Consider the following 12,322-nt stretch of genomic DNA (forward strand, 5'->3'; position numbering starts at 1 on the left):
TGCTGGCCAAGGCCGTGGCATGGCATGCTGCTGGCCAAGGCCGGGGCATGGCATGCTGCTGGCCAAGGCCGTGGCATGGCATGCTGCTGGCCAAGGCCGTGGCATGACATGCTTGCCAAGGCCAAGGCATGGCATGCTGCTGGCCAAGGCTTTGGCATGCCATGTTGCTGGCCAAGGCTTTGGCATGCCATGTTGCTGGCCAAGGCTGTGGCATGGCATGCTGCTGGCCAAGGCTGTGGCATGGCATGCTGCTGGCCAAGGCCGTGGCATGGCATGCTGCTGGCCAAGGCCGGGGCATGGCATGCTGCTGGCCAAGGCCGTGGCATGGCATGCTGCTGGCCAAGGCCGTGGCATGGCATGCTGCTGGCCAAGGCCGTGGCATGACATGCTTGCCAAGGCCAAGGCCGTGGCATGACATGCTTGCCAAGGCCAAGGCATGGCATGCTGCTGGCCAAGGCTTTGGCATGCCATGTTGCTGGCCAAGGCTGTGGCATGGCATGCTGCTGGCCAAGGCGGTGGCATGGCATGCTGCTGGCCAAGGCCGTGGCATGGCATGCTGCTGGCCAAGGCCGGGGCATGGCATGCTGCTGGCCAAGGCCGTGGCATGGCATGCTGCTGGCCAAGGCCGTGGCATGACATGCTTGCCAAGGCCAAGGCATGGCATGCTGCTGGCCAAGGCTTTGGCATGCCATGTTGCTGGCCAAGGCTGTGGCATGGCATGCTGCTGGCCAAGGCTGTGGCATGGCATGCTGCTGGCCAAGGCCGTGGCATGGCATGCTGCTGGCCAAGGCCGGGGCATGGCATGCTGCTGGCCAAGGCCGTGGCATGGCATGCTGCTGGCCAAGGCCGTGGCATGACATGCTTGCCAAGGCCAAGGCATGGCATGCTGCTGGCCAAGGCTTTGGCATGCCATGTTGCTGGCCAAGGCTTTGGCATGCCATGTTGCTGGCCAAGGCTGTGGCATGGCATGCTGGCCTAGGCCAACGTGCCACCGCCACCGCCGCGGGCCGCCACTCGACGCATCCCGTGCTTGGCTATGTAGTTTCGATGCCACAAGCCAATGCCACAAGCCAAGCGATGGCATGTGCCAAGCGCCCGCCTAGGCATAGGCGTGGCCTGTGGCCTGGCCATGCTGGCCAGCCTTAAGGGAGGTGCCCCCCCCTTATAATAGCCTGTTAAGCCCTTTTCAATCTGGCAGGAGGAAACATCAAGCATGTTCGAGGAGTCATAATGGGGTTTTTTTAAAAAGTAATGGTTTTTTGCCAAAACTTTCAACATGAAAGTTGTATGAAATAATTTAATACACCATAAAAAAAATTATAAAAAAATATTTGGCCACCGGAATATTTTATTTTAATTTATTTCAATTTTAATACTTAAAAAATAATAAAAATTACTAAAAATACTCAAAAAATTCTAGAAAAATTCCAACAATTATAAGATGAGGCACTAGTAATTATAGTAATTTTTTTAATTATTTTTTTATTTTTAATTTATTTTATTATAATTTTTATGAGTAAATAAATAATTAAAAAGCCCGACGAACGTGCAAAAACTCTTAGAGAAACCCAGCAAGCATCGGATAGCTCGAATGCAAATAACAAACGCAACAGGCAACTTCCGAGGGACATACTTTTCCCAACAAAGCTTCCACTGGGGAAAGCACTAGCAACGGGTTCGCAAGTCAAAGGCAACCAAACGGCTATTACCCGAGGGACAAGCATTTCGCAGGGCAACATATACGTAAGTCAAAGCCAAACCAAATGGCAATTACACGAGGGACAGGATTGCTTGCCAAGGGCGTGGCATGCGATGTTCTAGCCCAAGGCAAAGGCACGCCACGCTGCGGGACAAGGCCGTGGCAAGACATGCGGCTGGCCTTGGCCTTGGCATGGCATGCCGCCGGCTTTGGCTGGGCTGCGTTGGCCTTGCCATGGAATGTTGCTGGCTTCGGATGGGCTGCCTTGGCCTTGGCCTTGGCCGTGGCATGGCATGCTGCTGGCCTTGGCCTTGGCCTTGGCATGGCATGCTGGCGGCTTTGGCTGGGCTGCCTTGGCCGTGGCATGGCATGCTGCTGGCCTTGGCCTTGGCATGGCATGCTGCTGGCTTTGGCTGGGCTGCCTTGGCCGTGGCATGGCATGCTGCTGGCCTTGGCCTTGGCATGGCATGCTGCTGGCTTTGGCTGGGCTGCCTTGGCCGTGGCATGGCATGCTGCTGGCCTAGGCCTTGGCATGGCATGCTGCTGGCTTTGGCTGGGCTGCCTTGGCCGTGGCATGGCATGCTGCTGGCCTAGGCCTTGGCATGGCATGCTGCTGGCTTTGGCTGGCAGCCTTGGTCGTGGCATGGCATGCTGCTGGCCTTGGCCTTGGCATGGCATGCCGCCGGCTTTGGCTGGGCTGCGTTGGCCGTGGCATGGCATGCTGCTGGCCTTGGCCTTGGCATGGCATGCTGCTGGCTTTGGCTGGCCTGCCTTGGCCGTGGCATGGCATGCTGCTGGCCTAGGCCTTGGCATGGCATGCTGCTGGCTTTGGCTGGCCTGCCTTGGCCGTGGCATGGCATGCTGCTGGCCTAGGCCATGGCATGGCATGCTGCTGGCTTTGGCTGGGCTGCCTTGGCCGTGGCATGGCATGCTGCTGGCCTTGGCCTTGACATGGCATGCTGCTGGCTTTGGCAGGCCTGCCTTGGCCGTGGCATGGCATGCTGCTGGCCAAGGCCTTGGCCTGGCATGCTGCTGGCTTTGGCTGGGCTGCCTTGGCCGTGCCATGGCATGCTGCTGGCCTTGGCCTTGGCATGGCATGCTGCTGGCTTTGGCTGGCCTGCCTTGGCCGTGGCATGGCATGCTGCTGGCCTAGGCCTTGGCATGGCATGCTGCTGGCTTTGGCTGCGCTGCCTTGGCCGTGGCATGGCATGCTGCTGGCCTTGGCCTTGGCATGGCATGCTGCTGGCTTTGGCTGGCCTGCCTTGGCCGTGGCATGGCATTCTGCTGGCCTTGGCCTTGGCATGGCATGCTGCTGGCTTTGGCTGGGCTGCCTTGGCCGTGGCATGGCATGCTGCTGGCCTAGGCCTTGGCATGGCATGCTGCTGGCTTTGGCTGGGCTGCCTTGGCCGTGGCATGGCATGCTGCTGGCCTTGGCCTTGGCATGGCATGCAGCTGGCTTTGGCAGGCCTGCCTTGGCCGTGGCATGGCATGCTGCTGGCCTAGGCCTTGGCATGGCATGCTGCTGGCTTTGGCTGGGCTGCCTTGGCCGTGGCATGGCATGCTGCTGGCCTTGGCCTTGGCATGGCATGCTGCTGGCTTTGGCTGGGCTGCCTTGGCCGTGGCATGGCATGCTGCTGGCCTTGGCCTTGGCATGGCATGCTGCTGGCTTTGGCTGGGCTGCCTTGGCCGTGGCATGGCATGCTGCTGGCCTTGGCCTTGGCATGGCAAGCTGCTGGCTTTGGCTGGGCTGCCTTGGCCGTGGCATGGCATGCTGCTGGCCTTGGCTGGGCTGCCTTGGCCGTGGCATGGCATGCTGCTGGCCTTGGCCTTGGCATGGCATGCTGCTGGCTTTGGCTGGGCTGCCTTGGCCGTGGCATGGCATGCTGCTGGCCTTGGCCTTGGCATGGCATGCTGCTGGCTTTGGCAGGCCTGCCTTGGCCGTGGCATGGCATGCTGCTGGCCTAGGCCTTGGCATGGCATGCTGCTGGCTTTGGCTGGGCTGCCTTGGCCGTGGCATGGCATGCTGCTGGCCTTGGCCTTGGCATGGCATGCTGCTGGCTTTGGCTGGGCTGCCTTGGCCGTGGCATGGCATGCTGCTGGCCTTGGCCTTGGCATGGCATGCTGCTGGCTTTGGCTGGGCTGCCTTGGCCGTGGCATGGCATGCTGCTGGCCTAGGCCTTGGCATGGCATGCTGCTGGCTTTGGCTGGGCTGCCTTGGCCGTGGCATGGCATGCTGCTGGCCTTGGCCTTGGCATGGCAAGCTGCTGGCCTTGGCCTTGGCATGGCATGCTGCTGGCTTTGGCTGGGCTGCCTTGGCCGTGGCATGGCATGCTGCTGGCCTAGGCCTTGGCATGGCATGCTGCTGGCTTTGGCTGGGCTGCCTTGGCCGTGGCATGGCATGCTGCTGGCCTTGGCCTTGGCATGGCATGCTGCTGGCTTTGGCTGGGCTGCCTTGGCCGTGGCATGGCATGCTGCTGGCCTTGGCCTTGGCATGGGATGCTGCTGGCTTTGGCAGGCCTGCCTTGGCCGTGGCATGGCATGCTGCTGGCCTAGGCCTTGGCATGGCATGCTGCTGGCTTTGGCTGGGCTGCCTTGGCCGTGGCATGGCATGCTGCTGGCCTTGGCCTTGGCATGGCATGCTGCTGGCTTTGGCTGGGCTGCCTTGGCCGTGGCATGGCATGCTGCTGGCCTTGGCCTTGGCATGGCATGCTGCTGGCTTTGGCTTGGCTGCCTTGGCCGTGGCATGGCATGCTGCTGGCCTTGGCCTTGGCATGGCAAGCTGCTGGCTTTGGCTGGGCTGCCTTGGCCGTGGCATGGCATGCTGCTGGCCTTGGCTGGGCTGCCTTGGCCGTGGCATGGCATGCTGCTGGCCTTGGCCTTGGCATGGCATGCTGCTGGCTTTGGCTGGGCTGCCTTGGCCGTGGCATGGCATGCTGCTGGCCTTGGCCTTGGCATGGCAAGCTGCTGGCTTTGGCTGGGCTGCCTTGGCCGTGGCATGGCATGCTGCTGGCCTTGGCCTTGGCATGGCATGCTGCTGGCTTTGGCTGGCCTGCCTTGGCCGTGGCATGCCATGCTGCTGGCCATGGCCTTGGGGCTGGGCTGCCTTGGCTGCGGTTCTTATCACTAGACGTGCGTTGCGTGCGAAGGCGTGCAAAGGCGTGCGCGACCATGCGCGCAACACGCGCACCGTGGTCAAAAGACCACGCGCGCGGTATTCGCACAGGCCACGCTGCCCACGCCGCGGGCATGCCAGGCCAGGCTGCCCTGGCCGGCTGCATGCCAGGCCGCCCAGGCCGTGCGCATGCCATGCCGTGCTGCCCAGGCCAGCTGCATGCCAGGCCGCCCAGGCCGTGCGCATGCCATGCCGTGCTGCCCACGCCGCGGGCATGCCAGGCCGGCTGCATGCCAGGCCGCCCAGGCCGTGCGCATGCCATGCCGTGCTGCCCACGCCGCGGGCATGCCAGGCCGGCTGCATGCCAGGCCGCCCAGGCCGTGCGCATGCCATGCCGTGCTGCCCATGCCGCGCGCATGCCAGGCCGCCCACGCCCGCGCGGATGCCACGCCATGCTGCCCAAGGCCGCGCCCAGGCCGCGCAAGGCCGCGCCCAGGCCGCCCAAGGCCGCGCAAGGCCGCCCAAGGCCGCGGTCCAGGCCGCCCAAGGCCGCGGCCGAGCCGCCCCAGGCCGCAGCCCAGGCCGCGGTCGAGCCGCAGTGCATGTAACCCAAGGCCGCAGCCCAGGCCGCGCCCAACATGGGGCGTACCTGCCACTGCCTTGCCCTGGGCAAGGGAGGTGCCCCCCCCTTATAATAGCCTGTTAAGCCCTTTTCAGTCTGGCAGGAGGAAACATCAAGCATGTTCGAGGAGTCATAATGGGGTTTTTTTAAAAAGTAATGGTTTTTTGCCAAAACTTTCAACATGAAAGTTGTAGGAAATAATTTAATACACCATAAAAAAAATTAAAAAAAATATTTTTTTACCGAAAATATTTTATTTTAATTTATTTCGATATTAATACTTAAAAAATAATAAAAATTAATAAAAATGGTCAAAAAATTATGGAAAAATTCCCATAATTAAAGGATGATTCACTAGTAATTATAGAAATTATTAAATTATTTTTTTCATTTTTTTTATTTTATTTTGATTTTTTTATGCCAAATAAGGGCTTTAAAAATTCGAAAAGCTCCAGAAAAATTGCAAAAAAATAGGGAATGACATTTAAAATTGATTGTAGTGCATTTTTAATTGTGTTGCACGGTTTGGGTAAGATTATAAAAGAATCATGTTCAAAAAGATCGGTCGAGGCGGTGGCATGCCATGGCCTTGGCCTTGGCCATGCCTTGCACAGGGACTTGGCCTTGCCCACTGCCTTGGCCTTGGCCTTGGCCTTGGCTTTGGCCTTGGCCTTGGCCTTGGCATGGCATGGCATGCTCGCCGAGGCCGTGGCATGCCTTGCTGCTAGCCAAGGCCGTGGCGTTGCATGCTCGCCCAGCCCGTGGCATGCCATGCTCGCCCAGCCCGTGGCACGCCATGTTGGCCCAAGGCATTGGCATGGCATGCCGGCCAAGGCATGCTGGCCAACGTTGCACAAGGCGGTGCCATGGCATGGCATGCTGACCAAGACCGTGCCATGGCATGCTGGGCGAGGCCGGGGCATGGCATGCTGGCCGAGGCCGTGGCTTGCCATGCCGCCACGGCCGTGGCATGCCGGGCAACGGACCGGCATGGCCCAGCCCGTGGCACGCCATGTTGGCCCAAGGCATTGGCATGGCATGCCGGCCAAGGCATGCTGGCCAACGCTGCGGCACGGCGTGCTGGACAAGGCGGTGCCATGGCATGGCATGCTGACCGAGGCCGTGGCATGGCATGTTGGGCGACGCCGTAGCAAGGCATGCGGGCCGAGGCCGTGGCATGGCATGTTTGCAACGCCGTGGCAAGACATGCGGGCCGTGGCATGGCATGGCATGCGGGCCGAGGCCGTGGCACGACATGTTGGCCAAGGCTAAGGCATGGCACGCCGGGCAACGCGGTGGCATGGCATGCCGGGCAACGCGGTGGCAAGGCATGCGGGCCGGGGCCGTGGCATGGCATGTTGGGCGACGCCGTAGCAAGGCATGCGGTCCGAGGCCGTGGCATGTCATGCGGGCCGAGGCCGTGGCATGGCATGCGGGCCGAGGCCGTGGCATGGCATGTTGGGCGACGCCGTAGCAAGGCATGCGGGCCGAGGCCGTGGCATGTCATGCGAGCCGAGGCCGTGGCATGGCATGCGGGCCGAGGCCGTGGCATGGCAAGTTGGGCGACGTCGTGGCAAGGCATGCGGGCCGAGGCCGTGGCATGTCATGCGGGCCGAGGCCGTGGCTTGGCATGCGGGCCGAGGCCGTGTCATGGCAAGTTTGGCCCAGGCCGTGGCTCGACATGTTGGCCAAGGCTAAGGCATGGCACGCCGGTCAACGCGGTGGCATGGCATGCTGGGCAACGCGGTGGCAAGGCATGCGGGCCGAGGCCGTGGCATGGCATGTTGGGCAACGCCGTAGCAAGGCATGCGGGCCGAGGCCGTGGCATGGCATGCGGGCCGTGGCCGTGGCATGGCATGTTGGGCGACGCCGTGGCATGGCATGCGGGCCGAGGCCGTGGCATGGCATGTTTGGCAACGCCGTGGCAAGACATGCGGGCCGTGGCATGGCATGGCATGCGGGCCGAGGCCGTGGCATGGCATGCGGGCCGAGGCCGTGGCATGTCATGCGGGCCGAGGCCGTGGCATGTAATGCGGGCCGAGGCCGTGACATGTAATGCGGGTCGAGGCCGTGGCATGGCATGTTGGGCGACGCCGTACCAAGGCATGCGGGCCGAGGCCGTGGCATGGCATGCGGGCCGAGGCCGTGGCATGGCATGTTGGGCGACGCCGTAGCAAGGCATGCGGGCCGAGGCCGTGGCTCGACATGTTGGCCAAGGCTAAGGCATGGCACGCCGGGCAACGCGGTGGCATGGCATGCTGGGCAACGCGGTGGCAAGGCATGTGGGCCGAGGCCGTGGCATGGCATGTCGGGCAACGCCGTAGCAAGGCATGCGGGCCGAGGCCGTGGCATGGCATGCGGGCCGTGGCCGTGGCCGTGGCATGGCATGTTGGGCGACGCCGTGGCATGGCATGCGGGCCGAGGCCGTGGCATGGCATGTTTGGCAACGCCGTGGCAAGACATGCGGGCCGAGGCCGTGGCATGGCATGCGGGCCGAGGCCGTGGCATGCCATGTTGGGCAACGCCGTAGCAAGGCATGCGGGCCGAGGCCGTGGCATGGCATGCGGGCCGTGGCCGCGGCATGGCATGTTGGGCGACGCCGTGGCATGGCATGCGGGCCGAGGCCGTGGCATGGCATGTTTGGCAACGCCGTGGCAAGACATGCGGGCCGTGGCATGGCATGTTGGGCAACGCCGTGGCAAGGCATGCGGGCCGAGGCCGTGGCATGGCATGCGGGCCGAGGCCGTGGCATGTCATGCGGGCCGAGGCCGTGGCATGGCCTGCGGGCCGAGGCCGTGGCATGGCATGCTGGCCGAGGCCGTGGCATGGCATGCCGGCCGAGGCCGTGGCATGGCATGCGGGCCGAGGCCGTGGCATGGCATGTTGGACGACGCCGTAGCAAGGCATGCGGGCCGGGGCCGTGGCATGGCATGTTTGGCAACGCCGTGGCATGACATGCGGGCCAAGGCTGCAGCCGTCGCGCAACTCGTCCTGTAGCGTCAGCAATCCCCTTGGGCAACGCTGAATTTCGTCTCGCCGCGCATGGGATTCGTTTTCGTGTCTCGGGGCGCGCGCTGCGTGCTCTCTCGGACCTCCGCAGGGGGACAAAATCCGGAGGGGAGGGACGAATCGGAGCGACGCGGGGCTGAATCTCAGTGGATCGTGGCAGCAAGGCCACTCTGCCACTTACAATACCCCGTCGCGTATTTAAGTCGTCTGCAGAGGATTCTACCCGCCGCTCGAGATAGGAATTGTACTTCAAGGCGGCCCGCGCGGCTCGTCCGCCACGCGGGCTTCACCAACGACACGTGCCTTTGGGGGCCGGACGGCCCCTACTGCGGGTCGGCAAGCGGGCGGAACATTCAGAGAAGCCGAGCAAGCACCGGTTAGCGCGACTGCAGGTAACAAAGGCAACGTGCAAAACTTCCGAGGGACATACTTTTCGCAGCAAGCTTCCACTTGGAAAGCACAGGCAGCTCGTTCGCAAGTCAAAGCAAACGAGATGGCAATTACCCGAGGGACATGCTTTTCGCAAGGCACCTTCCACTGGGGAAGCGCAGGCAACTAGCTTGTAGGCAAGTCAAAGCCAACCGGACGGCTACCAACCGAGGGACATAAATTTTCGCAAGGAGCTTCCACTAGGAGAGCGCAGGCAACTCGTAGGCAAGTCAAAGCCAACCGAACGGCAACAAACCGAGGGACAGGGCTTTTCGCAAGGACCTTTACCACGAGGGAAGCGTAGGCAACTCGAAGGCGAGTCGAAGACAACCTTTAAGGCATTTACCCGAGGGACATGGAGGAATGCACCAGTGGAGTTCGCTGCACAGGCAGGGATTCGTCCAACTCGCACAAACCGAACACAACTCACGCGCCACGACGTACACTATGCACCAGCCCCCCAAAACGAATCACCCCCCGAAGGACCAAGAAGCCCGACGAACGCGCGAAAACATTTAGGGAGGCCGAGCAAGCACCGGTTAGCGCGAACGCAAATAACAAGCGCAACAGGCAACTTTCGAGGGACATACTTTTCGCAACAAGCTTCCACTAGGAAAGCACAGGCAACTCGTTCGAACGTCAAAGCCAACCAAATGGCAATTACCCGAGGGACATGCTTTTCGCAAGGCACCTTCCACTAGGGAAGCGCAGACAACCCGAAGGCGAGTCGAAGACAACCTAAAGGCGATCACCCGAGGGACATGGAGGAATGCACCAGTGGAGTTCGCTGCACAGGCAGGGATCCGTCCAACTCGCACAAACCGAACACAACTCACGCGCCACGACGTACACTGTGCACCAGCCCCCCAAAACGAATCACCCCCCGAAGGACTAAGAAGCCCGACGAACGCGCGAAAACATTTAGGGAGGCCGAGCAAGCACCGGTTAGCGCGAATGCAAGTAACAAGCGCAACAGGCAACTTTCGAGGGACATACTTTTCGCAACAAGCTTCCACTAGGAAAGCATAGGCAACTCGTTCGAACGTCAAAGCCAACCAAATGGCAATTACCCGAGGGACACGCTTTTCGCAAGGCACCTTCCACTAGGGAAGCGCAGGCAACCCGAAGGCGAGTCGAAGACAACCCGAGGGACATGGAGGAATGCACCAGTGGAGTTCGCTGCACAGGCAGGGATCCGTCCAACTCGCACAAACCGAACACAACTCACGCGCCACGACGTACACTGTGCACCAGCCCCCCAAAACGAATCACCCCCCGAAGGACTAAAAAGCCCGACGAACGCGCGAAAACATTTAGAGAGGCCGAGCAAGCACCGGTTAGCGCGAATGCGAATAACAAACGCAACAGGCAACTTTCGAGGGACATACTTTTCGCAACAAGCTTCCACTAGGAAAGCATAGGCAACTCGTTCGAACGTCAAAGCCAACCAAATGGCAATTACCCGAGGGACACGCTTTTCGCAAGGCACCTTCCACTAGGGAAGCGCAAGCAACCCGAAGGCGAGTCGAAGACAACCCGAGGGACATGGAGGAATGCACCAGTGGAGTTCGCTGCACAGGCAGGGATCCGTCCAACTCGCACAAACCGAACACAACTCACGCGCCACGACGTACACTGTGCACCAGCCCCCCAAAACGAATCACCCCCCGAAGGACCAAGAAGCCCGACGAACGCGCGAAAACATTTAGAGAGGCCGAGCAAGCACCGGTTAGCGCGAATGCAAATAACAAACGCAACAGGCAACTTTCGAGGGACATACTTCTCGCAACAAGCTTCCACAAGGAAAGCACAGGCAACTCGTTCGCACGCCAAAGCCAACCAAATGGCAATTTAACCGAGGGACATGCATTTCGCAAGGCAACTTGTACAATTACCCGAGGGACATGGCATGCTTGCCAAGGCCGTGGCTTGGCATGCTTGCCAAGGCCGTGGCATGACATGCTGCTGGCCAAGGCCGGGCATGCCATGCTGCTGGACAAGGCCGTGGCAAGGCATGCTGATGGCCGAGGCCGTGGCAAGGCATGCTGATGGCCGAGGCCGTGGCGTGGCATGCCATGCTGCTGGACGAGGCCGTGGCAAGGCATGCTGCTGGCCAAGGCATTGGCATGGCATGCTGCTGCTGACCAAGGCTTGGGCTTGCCATGCTGCTGGCAAAGGCCGCGGCATGGCATGCTGCCGGCAAAGGCCGCGGCATGGCATGCTGCCGGCAAAGGCCGCGGCATGGCATGCTGCCGGCCAAGGCCGCGGCATGCCATGCTGCCGGCCAAGGCCGCGGCATGCCATGTTGCTGGCCAAGGCCGTGGCATGGCATGCTGCTGGCCAAGGCCGTGGCATGACATGCTGGCCAAGGCCGTGGCATGGCATGCTGCTGGCCAAGGCCGTGGCATGACATGCTGGCCAAGGCCGGGGCATGGCATGCTGCTGGCCAAGGCCGTGGCATGGCATGCTGCTGGCCAAGGCCGGGGCATGGCATGCTGCTGGCCAAGGCCGTGGCATGGCATGCTGCTGGCCAAGGCCGTGGCATGACATGCTTGCCAAGGCCAAGGCATGGCATGCTGCTGGCCAAGGCTTTGGCATGCCATGTTGCTGGCCAAGGCTTTGGCATGCCATGTTGCTGGCCAAGGCTGTGGCATGGCATGCTGCTGGCCAAGGCTGTGGCATGGCATGCTGCTGGCCAAGGCCGTGGCATGGCATGCTGCTGGCCAAGGCCGGGGCATGGCATGCTGCTGGCCAAGGCCGTGGCATGGCATGCTGCTGGCCAAGGCCGTGGCATGGCATGCTGCTGGCCAAGGCCGTGGCATGACATGCTTGCCAAGGCCAAGGCCGTGGCATGACATGCTTGCCAAGGCCAAGGCATGGCATGCTGCTGGCCAAGGCTTTGGCATGCCATGTTGCTGGCCAAGGCTGTGGCATGGCATGCTGCTGGCCAAGGCGGTGGCATGGCATGCTGCTGGCCAAGGCCGTGGCATGGCATGCTGCTGGCCAAGGCCGGGGCATGGCATGCTGCTGGCCAAGGCCGTGGCATGGCATGCTGCTGGCCAAGGCCGTGGCATGACATGCTTGCCAAGGCCAAGGCATGGCATGCTGCTGGCCAAGGCTTTGGCATGCCATGTTGCTGGCCAAGGCTGTGGCATGGCATGCTGCTGGCCAAGGCTGTGGCATGGCATGCTGCTGGCCAAGGCCGTGGCATGGCATGCTGCTGGCCAAGGCCGGGGCATGGCATGCTGCTGGCCAAGGCCGTGGCATGGCATGCTGCTGGCCAAGGCCGTGGCATGACATGCTTGCCAAGGCCAAGGCATGGCATGCTGCTGGCCAAGGCTTTGGCATGCCATGTTGCTGGCCAAGGCTTTGGCATGCCATGTTGCTGGCCAAGGCTGTGGCATGGCATGCTGGCCTAGGCCAACGTGCCACCGCCACCGCCGCGGGCCGC

The sequence above is a fragment of the Camellia sinensis genome, chromosome 6 (assembly GCF_055761805.1).
Source record: "Camellia sinensis isolate YWXY chromosome 6, ASM5576180v1, whole genome shotgun sequence".
Classification (NCBI taxonomy): domain Eukaryota; kingdom Viridiplantae; phylum Streptophyta; class Magnoliopsida; order Ericales; family Theaceae; genus Camellia; species Camellia sinensis.